Source organism: Thamnophis elegans, chromosome 10 (assembly GCF_009769535.1).
Source record: "Thamnophis elegans isolate rThaEle1 chromosome 10, rThaEle1.pri, whole genome shotgun sequence".
Lineage (NCBI taxonomy): Eukaryota > Metazoa > Chordata > Lepidosauria > Squamata > Colubridae > Thamnophis > Thamnophis elegans.
In genome coordinates this window covers 29,860,678-29,884,647 of record NC_045550.1, presented here as the reverse complement: position 1 = coordinate 29,884,647, position 23,970 = coordinate 29,860,678, and the positions used below count along the sequence as shown (strand labels likewise).

The 23,970-nt window shown below is 37.0% G+C and overlaps 1 pseudogene; it reads right to left on the bottom strand.

The window, feature by feature from the left end:
• Window positions 1-23,970, bottom strand: part of LOC116514181 — a 64,776-nt pseudogene that overhangs the window by 1,090 nt on the left and 39,716 nt on the right.

Sequence of the window (23,970 nt, the reverse complement as noted above, 5' to 3'; positions counted from 1 at the left end):
AGAAAGGCTTGGGATTAATGACTCAACCCGCTATGATCTGATTTTTAAAAGGTAGTGCTAAATAGGAGACATGATTCAGATGTGCACACACAATGAATAGCTATTAAGATGTGCTGCTATTGAAATGCTGCCAGGGATGGGTCACAACTTATCTGAGGACCTTGTGGTTATTTGGCTTGCTATTTATAGCCAGTCTAAAATATGAGCCCTGGAACACAGCAATGTAATTATTTTGGGATAAAGGAAGAGCGTATCATGAGGCACATACTTCATATGTTATTTAAGCAGACCAGAACTGGATTAAATAGAGGGTTTCATTTGGTTAAACTTCTCTCATATAAAGCCGAGCTAAATGGCATTGTTTCTATTTGTGCTGCAGCTTTATCTGGTATGGCATCATCTTTCACAATTATCTATCCAGTCAGCCATTTATTCATAGTTTTATTAATTTTTGCACACTATGAAATTTGTACAAACACTTCTCAGAGACAGTCATTGGTGGGATGTTTAGTGATGAATAGTTTGTCATTATCACAGTCAAACAAACTGAACCTTGGTGGTCCAGAGTATAAAATAATTCTCTGCTCCATACCATCAACATAGGAGGGGATCTGTCCAAATAATGTCAAGTACGAATGGTAAAAAACACGTCGGAAGATCCAGTCTACCCGTTTCTCGTTGTGGATTAGGATAGCTTGTTTGGCTACTCCAAAGAATACAATCTAAACAGCCAAGAGGAAGAGGAAAAAGAAGATATCCTTCATCTGTAAACCCACCAAATAAAGCAGAAAGATTCAGGCATCGTCATCGAAAAAAAAGTGAATTATGAAAAATTACTTTTAAGTTTCCATGGTGTCTTATCAATAGAAACTACAACTTACCATTCTCTTCACTATAATAATCTTGGGCCCAAGAGTTTTACTGATTGTGAATATGTGCAATAGGCGCAGGCAGAAAATAATGAAAGCTAGGGATAGTACAATTCTTCCAGGGTACAAAGTTGCTGGGAACCATCTTAGTGCAAAGGATAGAAACAAAAATACATATATTAATTGTATTACCAATGTAACATTGGGGCGAGGTTCCCAAAGATCCCTGGTCTTAATTATAAGGACATCTTTGTTGCCAAAGGTTGCAGAATGAAGTAATATTTTTTCTTAAGGTAAACAATCGTTCACACAAAGAGGATTATGCATACATTCCCTCTACAGCTATATTTCATGGCATGCTTAGCATATTAACCAAAATATGAAAAAGACTCAGAGAAATTGTGGATTAACAGGATAGTAAATCTCTTATAGGAAAAGACTAGCCAGAAAGGCTATATATTCAGGACAATTCTCTGTCCAACTGATCAAAGAGCTAACAAAGGCGAATTGCATATAAATGAATGAGAGTTAAAAGGAAAGAATTTGAATTCTTAGGCATATGTTGAGAGAATGTGATATAAACCTAAATCTGATTTTAGGGCATTTGCAGCAAAAGAAACTGGGTGAAAATTATTTGCATTTTGATTACTTTTTCTTTTATACATTATATCAGGTAGATTTTTGAAAAATAGTAATTAGCATAATGAAACAATCCTCCCACCTTCCAATCCTCCCACCTTCCACCAAATTTTTCTTTAAAAAATAGGATAACCATACACAGGGACTTACCTACAGACCAATCCAACTATAAAGATCAGAATGGAGGGGACAGGAGCTGACGTCACAACGACACGACGTGCGAGCTCAGAGCTCTGATATCACCATTGATACTTTTGCTGCTGGACGATCCTTTTGGACCTAAACCATCCCGAAGAGATGGTGACAGGGAAGAGTATGTCTTGCTGATCTCAGGGACATCGCAAAGATCCAAGAGAATCTCTTCTTGCCGGTGACAGAAGCGCAGCCAAAAGCTGTTGAAGTTGGGACAATTCTGCAACAGGAGGAAAGCAGAAAGAAAAAGTGTGTCCATCTGGTAAGGATATTTTATTATTATAAAAGAGACTGCCCCCAAAAAATCAAAGCTAAATTAAACTTGCAAAGAAAAGAAAAATAAGCAGCGAAATTAAGCTACATTGAACAGTGCGATATCCTTTTTTTTAAATGGATGGAAGTTTTGCAAGTATTCCCTACTTTTTAAAGTGAAAGTATTGATTTTTCTTCTTCTATTTCTTTTTTTTTTACCTATGGATTAAATATTTTTCTTTATTTTTATAATATTGGTTTGTAGGGGGGTTTTCTCTTTATTTTGCTCCATATAAGAATTTTGTTTCTTTTAAGCCTGGAATATTAAACAGATATAAAAGGAATATAAAGAGGGTAGTAACATCAGAGGGGAAAAAAGTTACACTGCCACTTAGAGGTTGGAGGCTGAGTCCTAGGAATATTGCTTTCTCTTTTTTTCTCTTTGATCATTTTGACTTTGCACTTCAAAGGCTTCAGCTTGTTTACAGAAGAGATAAGGAGAAAAGCACAGGTTGTTTACACAGGTGCCGTTTGGATGCTTCTTTGGCAGCTGAAGTGAAGTGAAAACAAAATCTTATTTTGAAACTAGAGTGGCAGTGTTTACTAGTTGAAAGTATGGCACAACAAAAAGAAACCATAACATTACAACAGTTTATGTTTGAAATTCAAAAATTATTAGAAACAACAAAGAGAATTGAGAAGAGATTGGAAAATATAGATTGTAATGCAGTAAAATGTGATGGAAAAATTGAAGATATCCAGCAAATGGAAATAGTGGAGGTTAGAGTCCTAAAAGCCCAAGGGAAAAATGAACAAAGAGGCAAGATAATTGTGGATACTGACAGTGAACTGAGAGTGGTTGGAGATGGAAAGAGTAGAACATGGAAAGGGAAGATAGATGGAAAGGAACTCTACCCCAGATTTTAAGGTTTAGAAGAAGAATAAAAAAGAATTGATGGACCCAAGGAGAGAAACTTTGACAAAAGCACTACTGATAACCAAAGATAAGCTGATTAAAGAAGTGGATGGAGGGTCTCGAGATTTTACAAGATATGCAAAAAGCAACAAGTTGCAAAGAGAAGTCCACACAAATTTGATTCAGGAAATAACCAGAAGACTAATTCCACAAATGGCAAAAGACATAAGACTGCACTATTACTGGAAAGACATAGGTTGAGATATAAAAACTAATAACAAAATATTAGTCAAATTTAGTTAAAATTAGAGCATTATGTTAAAAATGAAGTGATAATGGATATAGTTAGGTAAATAATTGATAATGATAACAATGTACACATATGTATTGGTTTGATAAGAGGAAATTTGGTATAAATTCTAAATGGTCATCATGAAAGGAAGTTTAGAAACTCTGTTATGTATAAAAGCTTATAATATTAAAAAAAAGAGTAAGTCAAATTTAAACTAAGACCAAAAAATAAAAATGAAATGATGACGGATGTTGTTAAATAAATGATTGATGATAATAATGTAATATTTGTATTGACATGATAAAAGGGAAAATGGATATAAATTGTAAACAGTGATTAAGAAAGGAGGCCTAGAAACTTTGTTATTAAACATAATCATTTTTTTATTTAGAAAGTGTCATAAAGATGTAATGTTGCTGGATGATATTGAGAATAGATAACAGAATATCATCATGTGGTTTTGCTTTAAATTTTGGAATATTTTATATAAATGGACATAAAAACAAACATAGTCATATGAAGATTGAGGTATGATGATAGTAATATATATAAATATGTTAGATTTAAAACATATAACTTGATATGAATTATAGTTAATGACTGTGGAAGAGATGCACGAAAGCTCTTTGTAACCAATTGACGCACTATTTATAATTTGTAATGGAAGATATTTTTGTGATGTTTGTTGTGTTTTGTCTGTGTTTATTCAAAAATAAAAACAATATTTTAAAAAATATGCTTTGTTTTTCAGTGGGGTTTCTTAAGCAAACTGGTTCCTGAATTATACTCCTCACTTCCAGCTATCAAAATGTATCAGTGTATTAAAATTGTTGGAAAGTAACCAACAATGTTGTTTCTTCCCAATAATTTTAATTGAAATTACTATTTCTTCCAGTTTATTTTCCCCATTATATTATTTGTATATAAATCGCATTTGTAGGCAAAGATGCTGGATTGTATGCCATTAAAATATACAGTATAAAATAGAAAGCAATAAATCTGGATCTTATTTTAAACACTTGGTTGATCCAGGACAGGGAGATGAAACATAATTTAACACAATTTTGGCATGAGGTGCAGTTTGGGGGATAGCAAGGGGTGGTTACATTTTATCTGTGTGCAAATTTTACTTGATATGCGTTAACCTAGTGTACTGTTTTCTCTAAGTGAATGTTTTATTATATAAAAGATGGAAAATGTTTCCTTAACTAAGTATGGCAAATCAATACCTAGGTTCTAAAAAGAGCATTAGCTATTTTCCTTCAACAATGTAACCTGCAAAATGAATCTAAACTAATTTTCCAATATTGAAATCTGTTTTACATATTCAGGAGATGAGTCTCCCTAACTACAATGAAACTCACCTCTAGAGCAATTCATTTCCATCATTTTACTTGTTCCTGGATTAAGGTAAATTTAAATAATATAAATAATGTAAGTAATAAATGACCACATGATGGTGCCATAATATTGAGTTGTTTAGTGAATCATGAAAATAATACCAGTACAAGTTACTGAAGTGTCCCTAACGTTTTTTAAGTTGTAAGATTCAATTCATTATTGTATTCATTAAAACTTTTAGAAGTTTATTTGTTCTAAATAGTACATAGGAGGCAAAATTCCAAAGGAGAAGTATGTAATTCGGTCCAGACCAACACAGCTTCTAAATAGCAATAGCACTTACTTATATACCATTTCACAATTCTTTACAGCCTTCTCTAAGCAGTTTACAGAGTCAGCATATTACCAACAATCTGGCTCTTCATTTTATTGACCTTGGAAGGCTGAGTCACTCTTGAGCTCATGAGACTGGAACGGCCGAACTGCTGGCAGTCAGCAGAATTACCCTGCAATACTCCATTCTAACCACTGCGCCACCACAGCTCTTATTATGGATTGAGAGCAGCAATTTTGGATTGATATTATTTATATTTGTAGTTCATTGAAATTATATACAATTTATATAATTATTCCAGCCACATATTAATACATCTTTTCTCCTGATCAAGTATTACAGTATTTAAAGTCTCTCTTAAGCCTTTATGGATCCTTAAGCAGTTCAAAGCCTCTTGTGGTTCAAAATGGTAGGAAGCACACTCACAACCAATGGAGGAGCTTCCTTGTCAATTTGACTTCAATAAATCTATGTGAGTGGTTTTGTTCCACAAGTCAGTCCTTTTCTAAGGGTAGCCAGATCATGCTTTCAATATTCCAGTGTTGGAATTGGCTCTAAAGAAGAGGCCCTTTAAGAGATTCTCTTGGAATTGAATTATAGAAGACCTCTTAAATCTGGTTCTAGTTGGCCCTTAGCAGCAGCTTCCACAAAAACAAAAAGCCACAGCTTTCTGTGTTAGTTAGGGGTGACTGTTACATAGTATAGTGGTTCCCCATTTAAAAATAAGCAACTCCAGAATGTGAACATGTGTGCATCTTGCTTAATAAAGCACATGTTTTAAAAAAATTAAGCTTATGTACATACATGCATGTATCTACATACCACAACATACAACTTTTTGTTTTTAACTTTTACAGGAAGAACTAAAAGCAATTTACAACTTGCAGAGAGAGATTATGTAGATATAATCAGATATATTTTGAAGTTAGCACATGAGGGTCTGCATGTTTATAAATGTAAAAAACTTCCTTATGAAACATAAGGAATGGTTTAGCCGGAAAATAAAATGTGTGATTAGCTGATGTTGGAAGAAGTAGGAAGAAATGTCACAGGATAAGTAGTAGCCATTCTTCCTTTCAAGCACCTAAACTACCTGCTATTTTAAATTAGCTTTATTAATTAAAAAACCAGTGATTGAATGTGCATTTTCAGAAACTACTATGGATTTTCAGTTAACCTGAAAGATATTACTGCCTGCTAGAAAAAATTAGAAATCGACCGATTGTTCTTTGGAAGGAGGGATACTGAAGCCGATGCTCAAATACTTTGGCCACCTAAGGAGAAGAGGGGATTCATCGGAAAAGACCTAACATTGGGAAAGATAGAAGGCAAAAGGAAAAGGGTATGGCAGAGGATGAGATGGTTAGATACAGAGGTGGGTTCCTACCAGTTTGGCCCGGTCCGGCCGAACCAGTAGTGGTATGGTGGCCTGGGTCGCTGGAACCGGCAGCAACTCAGGCCTGCCACACCCCCGAACCAGTTCCCCTGTCGCTGCTGTCACCACCTTGTTTTAATTAAACTGTGCATGCGCACACAAGTGAACCAGCAGTAAAGCCAGCCAGAACCCACCTCTGGTTAGATAGTGTCATCCACTCAGTGAACATGAATTTTGGCAAACTCGCAGCAACAGTGATGGACAGGGAGCCTGGTGTGTTGTGGTCACATAGTGTTGAACACAACCTAGTGACTGAACAACAAAACAAGGGAAGAAACTTCTAAAACACAAGACAAGGATATGTAAAGTATTAATCATTTGAGAGGTCCTTGGTGTTCTCTGAGATTGGTTGTTTTCTTGCAGAGGTTTCATTACCCAAACTAGATAACATCATCAGTAATAATAATTTGTTGTCTAAGTGCTCCAGCTTTCCTTATTGTTTTGACATGAAGTGAACTGCTATGTTATAGAATATTCATAAATATTCTCATTTTAGGGCAATGCCAATAATAGAATGTTGCAAAATTATTCCTTTGCTTCTGGAGAAATCTTAGATCATCTAGAAATATGATAATCCTATATATTTATATAAATTCAAAATTATATTCAAAATTATTGAAAGGATTTGGGGTTTGCATTGAAGCTTCTATATGCATTGCATATATCCTAAATTCTATTTGTAGATAAACCTAGAGAAGTTAAGCTGTTTTTAAAGACTGATTCTGCTTATTATTTTTCTGGCATATATTATAGTGTTTCTATAGACTACTAACAAACACAGCTTATATCAGTATTCAACAAACAGCAGTTGTTCTCTACAAAGGGAGTGTTTCCATTGTTTTTCTCATCTTTATCTTTCAGAAAACACCTGCTCGGGAGTCCAAAGACGAGGCCTCTCAGACATGCTTCTCTTCATAGAACTTTGCATGTGCTCCAACAGATAAAATATATGAAATACATTAGATTTACTTTATTTTGTTTATTTGAAGTCCCCATGTCTGATTGTTGCCTGTCCTCATTGTCTATTCCCTCATTCCTTTGCTTAAATTCATTTTTCCCAAGTATTGTAGATTTCCTTCTGAAAACCATTATGAAATATTACATTAGGGAATGGCATATAAATATCTTTAAAATACGCTAAAGTGCTGATTACAGTATTTTCTTTGCATCTCTGCTGCTCAGTATGCTCTACTTTACTGGTGGTGCTTTTGCATTACAGCTTATTTTCCTGTCCAGGTTATCATTTTTTTCTGATGAGTGCAACTTGTGGGGTCTAAACCAGAAATCGGCAACTTGCACAAGTTAGGAACTCCCAAAATTCTTTTCTGAAGGGCCCCCATCTCAAAGAAAACAAACATTGGTGACACACTTTTCTACCATGTAGATGCAGAAGTGCTCATGGACTTTAGTGTACTGTAACATCTAGAAAGAATGAAATAAAATTTCAAAAATAATGAAACCCTCTCAATGACGATTGAACTACAACTCAGCAACCTCAGTGAACATGCCTAATGATGAAGAGTGATAGGAGCTGTAGTTAAGCAATATCTGGAGGGCTATAAGTTTCTTATTACCTAGAACCTAGGTTCTAGGGCTCTTATATAGGGTTCAACTTTTAAAAACTAATGATGTCCTCCAAATTGTGGAGGTAGAACCAGGAGACTTGGCCTCCAAATATTTTGCATGCTCTAATGCTCAGTTTCTGCCTAATGGGAAGAAGACTGTTCTGCTGGGCATGAATGAGCAGTAATAAAGCTCTGCACATTTAACAGAGGATGTAAATAATAATTATTGGAACAACTGTAAGGGAAACACTGTCTGTTCCCACACATTGTCTAGCAGTTCAGTCAGGAAGAAGCTTTCCTCAATTTGTCTTGTTTATAAACATTCTGCACTTGTTTTTCATTTCTTCTTTATTCATGGATGGTCAGCTATACTGTCCAATTCTTGGTCTGAGAAAGAAAGAGATCAAACAAGAGAGATATTTGGGGCAGATTGTTACGCTAAGGAAGAATGGAAGTTGGCATAGGAAGGAGGTGATCTGAAAAGGCAAACAACTGTGTAGATTTTGAAGATCCTGAATTAATAACAGAGATCTCTGAATTCTGAGGCATTTTTTAAATATGTTCCTTATACAAACCCTGACAATATTTAAAACAAACAATAGAAACATCTAAAGGACAAAGAATGTATTCATGTTCTTTAAAAGCAGATCCTTGAGAACGCTTCTGAAACTGGGCTGATAATCTTAAAAAGGGCTGGGGTGGAAGTACTATTTTATTCCCACAGTCAAAAATATCCCATTTCATAATCATGATGAATATTTGATGATACCTACATAAAGATTGCCTACCCTAATTTGCCACTTAGCAAATTAGCAAATTATCTTAGACAAATTTTATATTATTTTTATTACCATAGGAATATTTATATGACCTCCCGTCTACCAATGTCATTTATTTCCTCTTAAGTGCCTAAATATTGTCAACCCAACCCTTGAAGAATAAAATTAAGGATCAACCCCTTTATTTAGGTCATGGACTATATTATTTATTTATAAAATGTATTGGCTACTCATCTTACCATAAGGTAACTCTGGGCAGCTTTCAGACATAATATACACATACATACAACACACATACAACAGACACACATTAAAACCAAACATTAAAATCTAAGGACACATGGGGAAGGCAGAAGCGGAATGGGGGAGGAGGGGATCTGTTGTTACTCAATCTATCAATTCCACTGTGCTGTTCTTCCATTGGGGCCCCAGGCCAACTAGCAGAGCCATGTCTTTATGCCCCCTTATGAAAAGATAGGAAGATTCGGACACTTCCTGGGGGCGTGGCCTGTTGCCGAGGAGGGCTCCACCGAGCTCCTCAGAGATCTGGTCTGTATATCTAAATAAAATCATAGATAGCACCCCTTTTTGGCTAAGAAAGGGGCAGGGAGGGTAGCTCTGTAGACTAGGGTCTATTCGTAAGCCACAGCCTTTTTCTTTTTTTGGCTGTGGAAGAGATTAGATCCAGCCGAAGCGGAGCTTTTATCTCCGGCCAGTTCTTCTCAGCTGCCTTTTTTTTTTTTTTGGCAGCCCCAGGCAGGCTAGCCCCCCCCAGGACAAAACAAAGTTTTTTTCAAGCTAGATTTGATACGGGAGGGTACCACCCCTGTGAGATTTATGCTTTTATTACTATCTTAAATACCAGCACCATTCGTCTTAAAGACTTCTTTGTTTAAATAGACTTCAAAATGGCGATTTCTCTCCGTGGATGATTACTGGATGTACTTAGTCGGGCTTATCTTCCTGCAGACCGCTCCTTAACAAAATAAACTCCTTTTCTTTGGAAATAGAGGGGAGCGAAGCGCTGCTTACTTGTTTATTTATTATGGCACCCAGATCAAAGAAGCGTCTTGCTACAAATGTGTCTAAAGAATTTAAAGAATCTTTTTTGGAAATACAGCCTTTGTCTCCTACGCCCTCTACTGGAGAAGTTTTAACACAGGAATATCTTTTTAAAATCTTTGATGCCTTTAAGCAAGAACTTAAGGAATTTGTATTGCAACTTTATGATGATCTAAAATCTAAAGTTAATCAAATGAAGGCGAATACGTTTGCAGCCGTGTCTGCCCTGTCGGATTACTCTGCTGAAATAGAGAACAAATTGGAAAGTCTGGAGAAGGCTAATTTTGACTTGACTACCAACATTCAAATTTTACAAGAAAAAATTAGAAATAACGAAGAACAGCTTATGATGCTAAATTTTGATAGGAAGGCATTTTCAATAAGACTCAGAGGATTCCGTGAAAAGGAGCAAGAGAATTTGAAACAGACCTTTGCTGAAGCCTTCAGCCATGCGCTGGGAAGCCCGGGACTTAACTTTGATTGGCAGATTCGGAAAATCTATCGCCAGAACTCATTGATAGCGGAACAGCGACAGCTCCCGAGGGATATAATTATACATTTCTCTACAAAAGAATCTAGAAACGCGATTGTGCAAAAGTTTCATAATAACAGTCTCCGAGTTGATGACCAGGACGTGATTGTCTTCAAAGATATACCTTCCCAGATGTTGAAAGCAAGAAGGAACTACACCTTTTTAACTAAAGAGCTTAGGAGTCAACAGATTCGATACAGATGGGAGGCCCCTGCCGGCATCACGGTTACATTTGAGAATCAAAGATTTCGTCTTAACTCTGTTCCAGAGGCTCAAGATTTCTATTGTAGGATTCTGAAGGCGGGACTTCCTGATACGCTTGGAAGAGAGGAGAGACAAGCGGAAGGAGAAAGCAAACGGCTGGCCATGCGGCTGCAAGATGGAGGGGGTAGCCCCTCCTCCCTCGGAGAAGCAGAAGAACGCAGATCGAGAATTTAGATACTTCAAAAGACTTCCTAAAGTTGAGGACTGAATGGGGGTTTGAGACCTCTCTCCGGTAGAAAAAGTGGACTAATTTTTATCAGAAGGGAAAGCTGGGTGAAACTACTTTGAGCTAGATTCTAAAGTAACGTTAGCATAAATTTGATAGTGGTTAAAAGAATGCGGAATGATTTATGTTGTTTAAACTTTGTTAGATGGGACTATTTTAAAATAGAAGGTTAACTGACTCCTGCTGAAAGTATTATTTGAATATGATCCATGCTATTTAACTTTTATTTGAAGGGAAAGTTGGTTGTAATAGTTTTGAGTTACATTTCAAATAAACGCTAGTATAAATTTGATAGTGGTAAATATTAGACAAGCAAGAGATGAGGGTAAAATGCATGTGGAATGAACTACGTTATTTGAGGTAAATACCAGACAAGCAAGGGAAGAGGGCAAAATTTATGTTGTTTAAAGCTTATTAGAATAGGAAGCCGCTTGGGATTATCTTAAGATAACTGTAAAAAGAATGCGGAATGATTTATGTTGTTTAAACTTTGTTAGAAGCGACTACCTTAAAATAGAAGGTTAACTGACTCTTGCTGAAAGTATTATTGGAATATGTGGAATGATTTATGCTACAAATTGCTCTGAGTTATATTTTAAACAAATGGTAGTATAAATTTGATAGTGGTAAATATCAGACAAGTGGGGGATGAGGGTAAAATACATGTGGAATGAACTAAGTTATTTAAATTCTATTAGAAGGGGAAGTCGGTTGGAATTATCTTAAGATAGAAATTGATTCCTGTGTAAAGTAATATCTGATCTACGCTGCTTAACTTTACTAAGAAGGGGAAATCTGGTTAGATTATTTTGAATTACTGTTTGAAAAAGGGGTAAAGAAAGATCACTTACGTTGTTTAAATTTTACTAGAAGGGAAAGTTTGATTACTTGTCTGTAAAGTTATATTTGAATATATGGCATGAACCACGTTGCTTAAATCTTATTGGAAGGGATCATGAGGTTTAGGAAGGGAACGGGAGAGCCTACAGAAGGTCGGGGTAAATAGCAAAGAAGTAAGAGATGAGAATAAAATATAGATAGAATGATTTATACTATTTAAGCATAGATAAAGATGGGGGGCTGAGATCAACACAAACATTGGTTTATTTTTTTCATTTTTCTCTTTTCACTTTTCTTTTTTTCCTTTTTTTTTTCTTTCTCTGCTTTTCTTTTTTTTTTTTTTTGATATATTACTTTTATTTTTTAATCCATATGTATACAAGATATTTTAGATAGAAGGTAGTGCCAGGTGTGGGCCCTGGGAAGTCGGGAGGATTAGGGATGGGGATTGTGGGGGGTGGGGTGGGGGGGGTCTTAATATAGTTTTAATAAGAACAAGAATGTATTTATATACGGTGGTTCTTTTTATTATTATTATTATTATTATTATTATTTTCCTTGGTTCACTTTACTTTTATTAGATCAAACAATACTCGAATAAAGGCATACACCAAGGAGGGAGGTAGAGGGAAGGAAGAGGGAGGAGTAAGGAAGGAGTAAGGGGAATGTAAGGAGTAAGGGGAGTAAGGAGGGTGTCTGGGGAGTAAGGGGAGAAGGAAGGTTTGAGGGGAAAGGGAAGTAGGAGGGGAGTGTTAGAGGGAGAAAGGAAAGTTGGAGGGGGTAGATGGGGTGTATGGAGGATGCAAGGGTTAGGTGGGGTTGTGAATGATGAGTTGTGTTTCCTTTTTATTTGTTCGTTTTATTCCCTTTTTCTTTTTTTTTTCTTTTCTTATAGTAAATACCCTGTATATAAATGATTGCAAATGGAATGTGAAAATTGAATAAAATATTTTATACATGAAAAGATAGGAAGATTCGGGCCAACTTCTTTGGGAGGGGGAGATGTTCCAGAGGGCAGGAGCAATAACAGAGAAAGTCCTCCTCCTGGACCCCATAGCCAGAATAATCGGGCTGACAGGACCCGTAGCATGCTGCTGCTTCAGCATGAGTGGGATGGGTCAATCCCAGTGGGGTGAGACAGTCCCTTGAGTAACCTAAATTTATGCCATGAAGGGCTTTAAAGGTGATCACCAATATAATGCATGTTATGTTTGAATTAGATTCTAAATATGGGTTCTTCAGTATGTGTTGGGCTTCACCTCCCAGAATTCATAACTTTTGCCAATATTGTCCTTAAATTATAGTTGAAGTCCTAAGAATACAGTTTTAGGTGATGACTGTCAATATAACATGATTAGTGCTTAGATTGGGAACCACTAGGGAATTCCAGGGTGGAAAATCAAAAAACATCCTGAAAGAAGGCAATGCAAGCTAGTTCTGAACCATAGAGTAACCACATAGATGTTTCTTTGTGGTCAACAGGACTTGAAATGAACCTTCATTTTTGAGTAATTCAGAAGAAAGAAGATGAGCCACTATCCTAAAAGCACTCAATGGTAAATCAATGGAGGAACACAATTTCAGTTGTGATAGACATTTAACTAGGGTCACATGCATGCTGTTTGTGAAAGGTAGTCCTCAATCATGGATTATTCGCAAGCAGATTGACTTCATAAGAGGAGAAAAGGAAACAAGGTATGGTGTGATAGGATAGGATGGACAATGTGTGCTAAGCAATTCAAGCAGCCTGCAATCCTATGCACGTTTGCCATCAGCTCACTAAACTCAATAAATTTGAGTTGACATATACCAAATTGTGTTATAAATTTGCATCTAGATTGGAACCAAGTATTATTGAATTCTGTAAAAGAGTATTAAAGATGACCTAGATGGAGATAAGTAATATTGGTTACCAAAGCAACAAGGGATGAAGCACATTTTAAGTCTATAGGAGAACAAAATTATGCCGTAAAAGCTAGAACTGGCACCTTCATAATTCACAAGAGTATTAGAAGGGGAAGCAGGAAAGAGCAAAACCAGAATTTCCAGATTGCTATTAGAGCCTTCTTAATAAAAGTAGTTTTAGCTTTCTTGCAGAGTTGATTTCCTGGTCTTGTGTGTCTGGTGGAGTTGACACCTCTGCAGCTGCGTCCACACAACGCATTAACCAGGTCAGCTAAAGATCTAATAGGTGACTCAGAATGCGAAATTGGCTTTTCTGGCTTAATATCTTGAGTAACACACACTTGTATGTTTATGGTCCAGAAAACACCGTATTTCCCCAAAAAAGAGAGAGATTAATTCAGCTAAGTGGTTTGTATGAACTTGACCAGTGTTTCCGCTTTCTACAACGTCAGGCAGACGGCGATCAACTTCCAGACCGGAAAGTTTCACTCAAACTCCTGTCCGGGCTGTGGATCCCAGCATAGCCCCTTCTTGGTCTGTGATCTGGTAAGGAATAAACCGATCTGGCGGGAGGCACGCTCGGCGACCGCTAGGGGGAGAGCGCGCCGGCTGGTAGCGAGGGGCTCCCTTACGCGTCTTTCCGCGGGCTGCCGTCGTCGCTGCCGCTCGCCTTATTTGTCTAGGAAGGGTATTCTCAGCCCCTCCAAGATGGCCTCGGAGCGGTTGTCAAGGCAACAGTGTGAAAGTCATCAGTGCCATGGAAACCCTTTTGCGTGGCCGAATAATATAAATATTTTTTTCCGCGAAGAAGGAGCCTGGGGATGAGTGGGCGATGTGCTATTTTCTGACGCTGCAGCGGCAGCGGGCGGGAGGGGGGCTCCCCGGCGGCGAGGGAAGGGGTGGGGGCGATAAAATTAGCTCAGCATGGAGGGGAGGAAGAGTTTCGGGAGCGGCGGGGCTTGCCCTTGGGACGGGAGCCCGAGGAGCCGCGGGGGCTGCCTTTGCATCTCCGAGTCCCAAAGGCCACTAACTGCGCACAGGTAAGAGGGCTTCGGGTGTTGCTTGGGGCTCGTCTCGCTGCGGCTCCCGGCTCCCTCCATCCCCATGTAGGGCGAGAGCAGGCGCGTCTGCCCCAGCAGCAAGCGGCCCCGAGGGCAACTGTTCCTGCAGCCCGCTCTGGCTGGGCCAGGTGGACGCGGCTTCCTCTTCCAGTCTTCGGTGCCGCAGCGCAAAGCGTGGTGAACGGGGAGGCAAGGCGAGGGTGTGTGCGCGCACGCGTGTGTGTATGAGTGTGTGGTGGGATTTGAAGTTGAACAGTGTTGGAAGGCATTGGTGATTGCAAGGGTGAATTTGTCGGGTCAGAGGCTTTTGTTGCCTGTGTATCTGGATGGGTAGTTTGGTTTTATAGACAGGTAACCTATATATGAAATCAATGCCAGAAAGAAGCCATGGGCCAGGAGCTGTTTCTGGGATATGTGCCCACAAGCAACCTATGTAGAAAAGAAACCTATTTGCTAGTTGGGCATCAGTTCTCATGCAAGAATGCTCTCTGTTCCAAGAATTTTACAGCAGTATGAAGTATCCCACAATTTAACTGTGGGGTATTTGAAGATAATCATAGGTCATCTCTACTTTCTGTTCAAATGTTAGTGAAGAATGAATCTTGTGGGCTTTTTCACACACATTTATTTATTTTATTTTATTTTTTTAAATGCATTAACAACAAATGCAGTGTTTTCTTTATGAAATTTCCTTTGTTGCTTTGTGAATGATATTTTTGGAAATAGTTCCCATCTGTATACAGGTACTCCACAACGTAGGACCATAATTGAGTCCAAAATTTATGTTGCTAAGTGGGAAATTTGTTAAGTGAGTTTTGCTCCATTTTTTAAACTTGTCTCACATTTGTTAAGTGAATTGTTGCAGTTCTTAAATGGGTAATATGGTTGTTAAGTGACACTGGTTTCCTCATTGACATGATTTGTCAGAAGGCCACAAAAGGTGATCACATGACACCAGAACACTGCAAGTATCCTAAATGTGAGTCAGTTGTCAAAACATCTGAATGTAAATCACATGACCATGGGGACACTGCAATGGTCGTAAGTGTCAAAAATTGCCACAAGTCACTTTTTTCAATGCTGTTGTAACTTTGAACAGTCAATAAATGAACTGTTGTAAGTTGAGGACATACTGTATCCATACTGTAATGCGTACAATAATGACATAAATGAAAGTGATAAAGACTTGAAATTGATTTTTCACTTTGTCAACAGAACTTCAGGTAGCTTTAAATAATCTATTTGGGTTTTTTGCCCATTATTTTGAGTGGTAACATGTTAGACCAAGTCCATCGCTGGCTGAATAGTTTACATGCTTATCATGTTTAAATAAGAGCAATATTTCTTCCAAGAGCAGAGAAACGATTATAAAATGAATTGTTTAGTAGCATTTTGTGCATATCTGCTCAGATTAAGACCCTGTCCATATAGATGTATACGGTATTTGTTAAACAGCTCCAGATCCAGGCTTTACAATAAGAAAAAAATATTTTCAACTCATCAATTTTTATAATTGTCAATTATTCTCAATTTTTCAGCACACTGAATGAAAGTTTAAACATGCAAATTAAAGAAGCCACTAAGACAATAAATGACTCTTCTTTTTGCTTCCCAATTCTGCCTGCTCACTAGTAGTGGCTTTCCTGAAGTTTTTCTAACCTGTTTCATGATCCTTTTTTGTTGATATCCACCTGCAAATTCCTTTCTTTCCAACCCATCACTTAATTTTTCTGAAGGTGAAATGTACCAACATCTATAAACAACTTCAGAAGTCCAATACAATCATAGCATTGTTTGCCTAATATATATGTGTAGTGAGGAGGAGCCCACTTGCAGCTCTTAACATCCAAAGGCTTAATTAAACAACAACAAAAAACTTCTGCAAATATTTTTCTCAGACTTTTGCCAAGAGCAATGTGTTCCTATCCTGGCAGATACCCAGGCAAGGACAAATGAAGATGGAGAGAGAGAAGAAGAAAATATAATTTGTCCATTTTAATCTTCAGTACCTCCCACTACCAGAATTCGTTTGCCAAACATAATTCCTAGAAAGAATAAGAGCTGCCAATTACTGTGAAACAGCATTGCGTGAGTCCATCTAATTCCACAACCTGACATTCTTTAGATGTGTTGGGACTACAATACCCAGAATTTGCATCATTGACTGGGAATTTTGACAGCAGCAGTGCAAGTGTCTCTGGCATCAGGTAAGGAGGCTGATTTTACCAAATATTAAATGGCAGGAAGACAAGATTGTGCTTTTTAGAGGTTTTGTTTTGCAGTCAATTCAGCCAATGTGCCAGTGATACAAAAGCAGGCCCTGAATGCCTCCCCGCTCCCCCACACACACACCTTCACCACCCATATTCTTTTAGATATCTACCGTATTGATATTTTTCCCTTTCCCAAAGTGGAAAATTGAACTGAAACTATTTGGTATGTTGTTACCAAATTTCTGAAGCACAAACTCAGAGGGATTTTACCAAACAAAGACTACCTTATGCTCAGCTCGCAGAAATTACATAAATAGATTTGTCTTGTGATCTTGGCAACAGTACAGAAGGGGTTTGCCAATGTCTTTTTTCAGGATGCTTTTTTGACTTCCTTATGTAGACTATATTATAGCTCGGGTTTCCTGGTACTCTCTCATTTGAGTGCCACAAAGGTCCAGCCCCTTTTCAGTTTTTTTTTCTTTCATCCAAGGTCAGCTTCATTCCAGAGGGCAGAGGAGGGAGTGAAAGAAGAATTGGGCTGGGAAGATGCAGAGCAAACGGAAATCCATTATTTTTTACTGTGCAGATAATCCATCACAATACTTATCTATAAAATATGTAATATTTTTCTTTAGCAGCTGAGCCACTCTTTTGCAATTTTATAAATTTCTTGTTTAGAGCTAATGACACAAACTAATTCACTTCTAATAATTAAACTACCCCCAACCCCACTTTGAAATTACATTGATTATCCATGTAGATACTATTAGTAAAAAGTGGAGTCAGGTGGACTAGACCATAAAAATTAAGATATTCAGTACTGGTATGGTCAACCATTGATATTAGTAATTAACAATATTAAGTTAATAAATGTTAATGTATAAATGTATTAAGAAATATATTGAAATCACATTAATGTGATTTAATGGTTTAATTGGAATTTTGTTTCAGAAAACATAAACATAAAGCAATTCTACTTTAAAAATAAAAGCCATTAAAATGTATAAGACATTCCTGAATAAATATGTTAATCTTGGATTGTAAATTTGTATTTTTGTATTTGATATTTTTATCATAATATATATTAAGGTCTTATATTCTATCATACTGGTAAAACATATTTCAATATTTATTCTGCATATGGATTTGCCTGATTGACAGCTTTCACTGTTCAGTGGTAGTTTTGTGTATGAAAAATACTCATTTTCCTTAAATCTTTTAGTCAGAGATAGTCACAGAATATCTCAACAATGTAATGTAAATTTATGTTACAGTGAACTGTGGTAAAATGGGGGGGGGCGTAGTTTAGGCACAAGTATAAGGAGTATTATTAATTTATCTTTTAAGTAACGTTTTCAAATTTGGGAGAATAATAGGCAAAAGAAAATCAGTGCATGCATACTATCAACATTTCTCTACATGAAGGTCAAATATTCCCTGTCCTTTTATTTCAAATATTTTGAAGGATGTAGTGTAACTGAACTTGTATATGAATCCTTACTGGAATAGGGTTTCCTATTCTCATAGAACCATGGCAACATGATTGCTAACAGCAATAAAGTCTGTTTAACATTTATTCTGGGTTGTGTGTGGGGAGAATCTGATTCATTTTTGCATTTTTAAGAGGTAGCTAAAAACCATGGCTTTTACAATACAATACAATAGCAGAGTTGGAAGGGACCTTGGAGGTCTTTTAGTCCAACCCCCTGCCTAGGCAGGAAACCCTATACAGTTTCAGACAGATGGCTATCCAACATCTTCTTAAAGACTTCCAGTGTTGGGGCATTCACAACTTCTGGAGGCAAGCTGTTCCACTGATTAATTGTTCTAACTGTCAGGAAATTTCTCCTTAGTTCTAAGTTGCTTCTCTCCTTGATTAGTTTCCGCCTATTGCTTCTTGTTCTACCCTCAGGTGCCTTGGAGAATAGTTTGACTCCCTCTTCTTTGTGGCAACCTCTGACATATTGGAACATTGCTATCATGTCTCCCCTAGTCCTTCTTTTCATTAAACTAGACATACCCAGTTCCTGCATATGTTTTAGTCTCCAGTCCCCTAATCATCTTTGTTGCTCTTCTCTGCACTCTTTCTAGAGTCTCCACATCTTTTCTACATCGTGGTGACCAAAACTGAATGCAGTATTCCAAGTGTGGCCTTACCAAGGCATTATAAAATGGTATTAACATTTCACGTGATCTTGATTCTCTTTTCATTTATTTTAATAGCAAAAGCAATCCATGTTGCTCAACTGCATAGGACATTCCAATGTAGCTGCTTCTGCTTTCCAAAACTTCCTGAATTGATTATGTAGCCATTCATCATTACGTGAACAGGAGAGCCCTTCAGGAGAGCAGCACATAGCTGTAAGCACTTGGAGTATTTCTGCTGTGCAAAAAGAGAATGTTAAGAACTCTAGCCATTTTGTATTTTCACAGAAGTAAACCATCCCATATGCAACTGAATGGAGCTCAAAAATTTTAACTCTCATAATTAATTAACTCTTCCAATTAATGGAGTAACATGAGTTAGCACGAATCTAGGTTTCTTGACATTGATCAGAGAACAATTATTTTCCTCTTCCTGTACACCATGCATTAGTTTTTAAAGGCACTCCTTGGGCTTCATTTTTTTCCCAGTTGGGTAGGAAGTGCCCTAGTTGATCATTCTCTTTCTACCCTGGAGCCTTTATAGGAAAAAACAGACTCCAAACCAAAATGTTAGCCAGAACTACATTGATAATACTTGTAGCGTTGACAGGTTTCCCACATGCAGGTGAAGCTGTATAGACTTGAGTAGGTGCAAGGGAGTCAGTAATATATACCATACAGTTGTTGAAAATGAAATTTGGGGAATTGGGCACTTTTTAAAATATAGACAGAGACAGACAGACAGACAGACAGACAGACAGACAGACAGACAGACAGACAGACAGAGAGATATTGAGATAGGTCATTTAAATGTACAAGCTAATTGTAAACTCCAAATGGAAGAGTTGAGGTAGGACAAATTAAATATGAAGGAAAATGACAGGTAAAGTCTAAGTCAATTTTGCTGAACCTATTTCCAAGCTCTATGAAGCAAAAGTAAGTTTGAATTATAAATAACTATTTTTGTATATAGAAACAAGAAATGATGTGGAGATTCCAAAAGTTAGAGCAAACAGGGCAGAGGCAGCAGAATGTAGGAATTAAAGAGACTTCCTACTAACTACTCATCAAACATGGTTTAGGTTGCAACTTCAAAAAGTAGTACTACTTTTACATTTGCTAATATACTTCAGAATACAAAACTACAACAATGCAGGCCACTGTATTTTTTTGCAATGTAGAAAAGCTTAAAAGCTAAGAGCTTATCTTCACTGCAGGATTATGTAATTTTTTATAAGCAGTTAAAGATAAGACACCTCACATATTGAAATGCTGTTTCCAGCCAGAACCAGGAGAAATGAAACTTGAGTCTCAAAGGAGCAATCTTTAACTGTGCACATTCAATTGTGTAGATTATGATAAGAGCATATCTGACCTACAGCCTTCATCCCTGTAACAAAAAATAACTATGAGTCAGCACTCATGATCAGTTCTAAAATAAAGGATAAGCTTACCTTGAACATACACAGGAAAGGTGATTCATCTTTGAACATACATAGGAAAGGTGATACATGAAACAGTACATGTGGTTGTTGCAATGTTGCTTTTCAAAATGCAACTGGACTTTCTTGGGGGTGTTTTCTTGAAAACGTTTCGCTTATCATCCAAGAAGCTTCTTGGATAAGCGAACTGAACTGAAGAAGCTTTTGGGGTGAGAAGGGAAATGTTTTTAAGGGGGAAAAAACCAAGAAAGTGCAATTGTCCTTTGAAATGCACCTTTGGGACAACCATGATCTGGATGATTGAGATGATAGACAACACATGTGGTCCCCAAAAAGCTATTTGGAGTTTTCATTTCCTACCTAGGTTATTTTTCTACTATGTTAGAAGAGAAAACATAGAGTACAGGTATATTATAAACCAGCAATTTATAGAAAACAATCAATTATGAAAGATTTGAAAATATAAAGATTATACTTTGCTAGGTAGAATATAACTTAGAAATAGAGGTTGAAATCTAAGCTTAACATGTAAGTGGAGACTGTGGAAGAAATGACCTGACTCCCAAGTATAACAACATTAGACTTGTATACCTTAAGGGTATATCCTGGTGGTTGCCATTTATAAGAAGATTTTTTAAAAAATACAGATCCTTAAATCTAAACCAAAATAGCCTACCAGAACAAATCTACTTGCAAGAATGAAGGTGTGAAATAAAGAGTAAGGGACGAGAATCTTAATTACAATGAGCAAGAAGAGGGACCAGGAGACTGAGTATGTTTTTTATATTAGGAGAAGCCAAAATTAAGGCAGGTAACCCATGCTTGTAAGAAAGTGGATTCTGAATAGGTTTTTAGTTTCCTTATAAAAGAAATTAGCTGTAGTAGAAGGATGTTCCGCTTAAGTCTAATTATGATCAAGATTCTGTTGAGTCTTATGGATTCAAGAAAGTTGCTACAATTACAAAAATGTCACAGAAAAATTCCCCTGTGCCCATTGTAACTGTATTCACACATTATGATTGTGCTGCTATTGCATTATTGATACTAGAGCAGGGCAGTAATAGGACAGTCATATCTTTTGTTCCTCAAAATAGTGTGAAATATTCTTTGCAATTAATAAGGAATAAAGAATAAAAGAATCAATTACTCTTCTCAAATTGATTGCTAAGTCCTTAGGAAGAAGCTTTGTGAGCACAACGAAAATATGCTTCTTGTCTTAGGTACGTAAGCAGACTCTTTCCCCAAAGCAACATAATGCCAGCTACAGTGTGCCCACAGCTTCTCTGGTTAACTTTGCAAATAAGGCCATTCTGGCAAGTGGGCATTGTTAAAGATGAAAGGGCATCTAAGTGCTCACATCAAACAGGAACCGTTTTTGTAATCCAGTGTGGCTCCATTCTCATCTGGCACAATTGATTTTTCAGGAAAATTAGATTCCAAACAAAAATATTAGTAGATTATGGAATGCAATTAGAGTTAACTACAATAACATTGTGCTTTATTGGAGTTAATTGATGCAATAATAAAAAGATCAGTCCTTCAGAAGTGTCCTTTTTGACATTTTGAGATTCAATAATCCTTTAGGAAGCAAAAGCAAAAAAATTTTCATTATCCTGAAATTGTGTTATGTGCTAATAAGAGATACAATATTGTTCAGTATCTTATTCCTTGCTGCCATTTTAATTTATGTAGGTTTTAATGTTTGAATGTAAGTTGGTGTTAAGTGTTTTCTTTTATGTTATGCTCTGGTCCAGAATCTGTGAATTTCAGTGGATATGGGTATACATTTGTGACAATGATACTTTCAAAAATATGTGCTTAAGATTATAACCACTTAGCTGCCTAATTGTGTAGTGTAGTCACTACACAATTCTTAAAATGAACCTTGTACTTGCTCTTTACTAACAATAAACTATATTACTGGTTTAAATTCTTGGTTTTGTGGTGGATGAGCAGCTCAGAAAATGTAGATGATTCAGACTGAGGTGATTCAGCCATTATCAGTCTCATTCATGATATAATTATAGTGATATGGTTCCAGTGAAAAGGGAAGGAGGCCAATCTTCTACTGTCATTTTCCACATTGCACAATATATGTGTGTGATAAAGTCACAATTTTAATTCATTTGTATCATCTTCAAGACACTCTAATGAGTATTCTGATTGCAAGTATCTTAAATACATATTTTCCTATTACAAGGCTCTAGAGGAATAAAATCTTATGGGCAGTCCCAGAGAAATAAAGCTTCTGACGCATAATACTACTATAAGAAATTCTAGTCTCAGGAATCTGTAAAATATAGAGTGTTTCATTCAGGTCCAACTGAATGCCTGATAACTTCATGGACACTTCCATATGGTTGCTATGGCTATAGAATGAAAGTGGTTGGCTTTCCTTTGGAATTGATTTAATTTCCTAGGATAATCTATAGCCCTGGTAGTTTCCAAGTTTGCTTTGCTTTTGAACTATAGAAGGTCAATGTGATGCTGCCATTTGCTTCAAACATTTATAGCAATTATTTCCAAAATAATGCTTTTCATTTTGATACTACATTTCTCATTAACTCTAGTGAGATTGAGGGTTATTTGGAGAATATTATGTTAGAGAAATCCGCTTCACTGTCTGTGCCTGCACACATTGCTCCAGTTCATACGTTTTTCAGTACACATGGACTGAAACAATTCTCTTTGTGAATATTGTTAGGAGCACTAAGATGGTATATTGTGTCTGATGCTCTGAGTTGGAACATAAGTCTCTGCCTCCTTCGAGTTCCATCCGCCAGTCAGTGTCGACTGGCAACTACGCGGAGGAGAGCCTTTTCAGTAGTAGCTCCGACCCTTTGGAACGATCTCCCCGTGGAGATTCGTACCCTCACCACCGTCCAGACCTTCCGCACAGCCCTTAAGACCTGGCTATCCCGTCAGGCCTGGGGATAAAGATTGTAATCCATCCCCACCCGAATGATGAATGAATGTTGTGTTCTATTTTTACTTATGTATTGTTTTATGTCTTACTGTCTTGTATTCCCCTCCCCATAAATTGTAAGCCGCCCTGAGTCCCCTCAGGGAAAAGGGCGGCCTATAAATAATAAACCATAAACCATAAACCATCTGTTCAGAAACAGTTTTGGACCTGAATGAGTCACCTGTTGGCTTTTTCTTTTTAAGATGAACATTTCAGGAATATCTATATAAATGAGGCACCTCCTGTAAACCCATGTTTGCGGTTAAATCTCCCCAGAAGTCTTGGATAGAAGCCCTAGATTTACTCAAAATGTTTCTTTAAAATTTCAATTTTCAACAGGACAAAAAGGGAAAATTGTGGGCATTAATCCTGTTCCCATGCATGGGTTTCATTTCCCAACACTTAATTCAGTGCATACAACATTCTTAGAAGTATAGGCTTATATTTAAATGCAAAGTAATCATCTAGATAACAATTGCACCACTGTAAATAGTGTGAATTGCCTCAATCTTGTTTATGTATAACTTTTCTGGAGTGTTAATGTGAACAGAGAATAGGATTCAGTTTGGTAGCAACACTAGCAGTTGGACATGTACAAAGGGTCTTATATCAGTCTCTAAGCAACTGTAGAAAAACAGCATTTGCTCAGCATCTAATTACCAATGACACTTCAGCTGGTGCTTTAAAAACATCAAGTGATG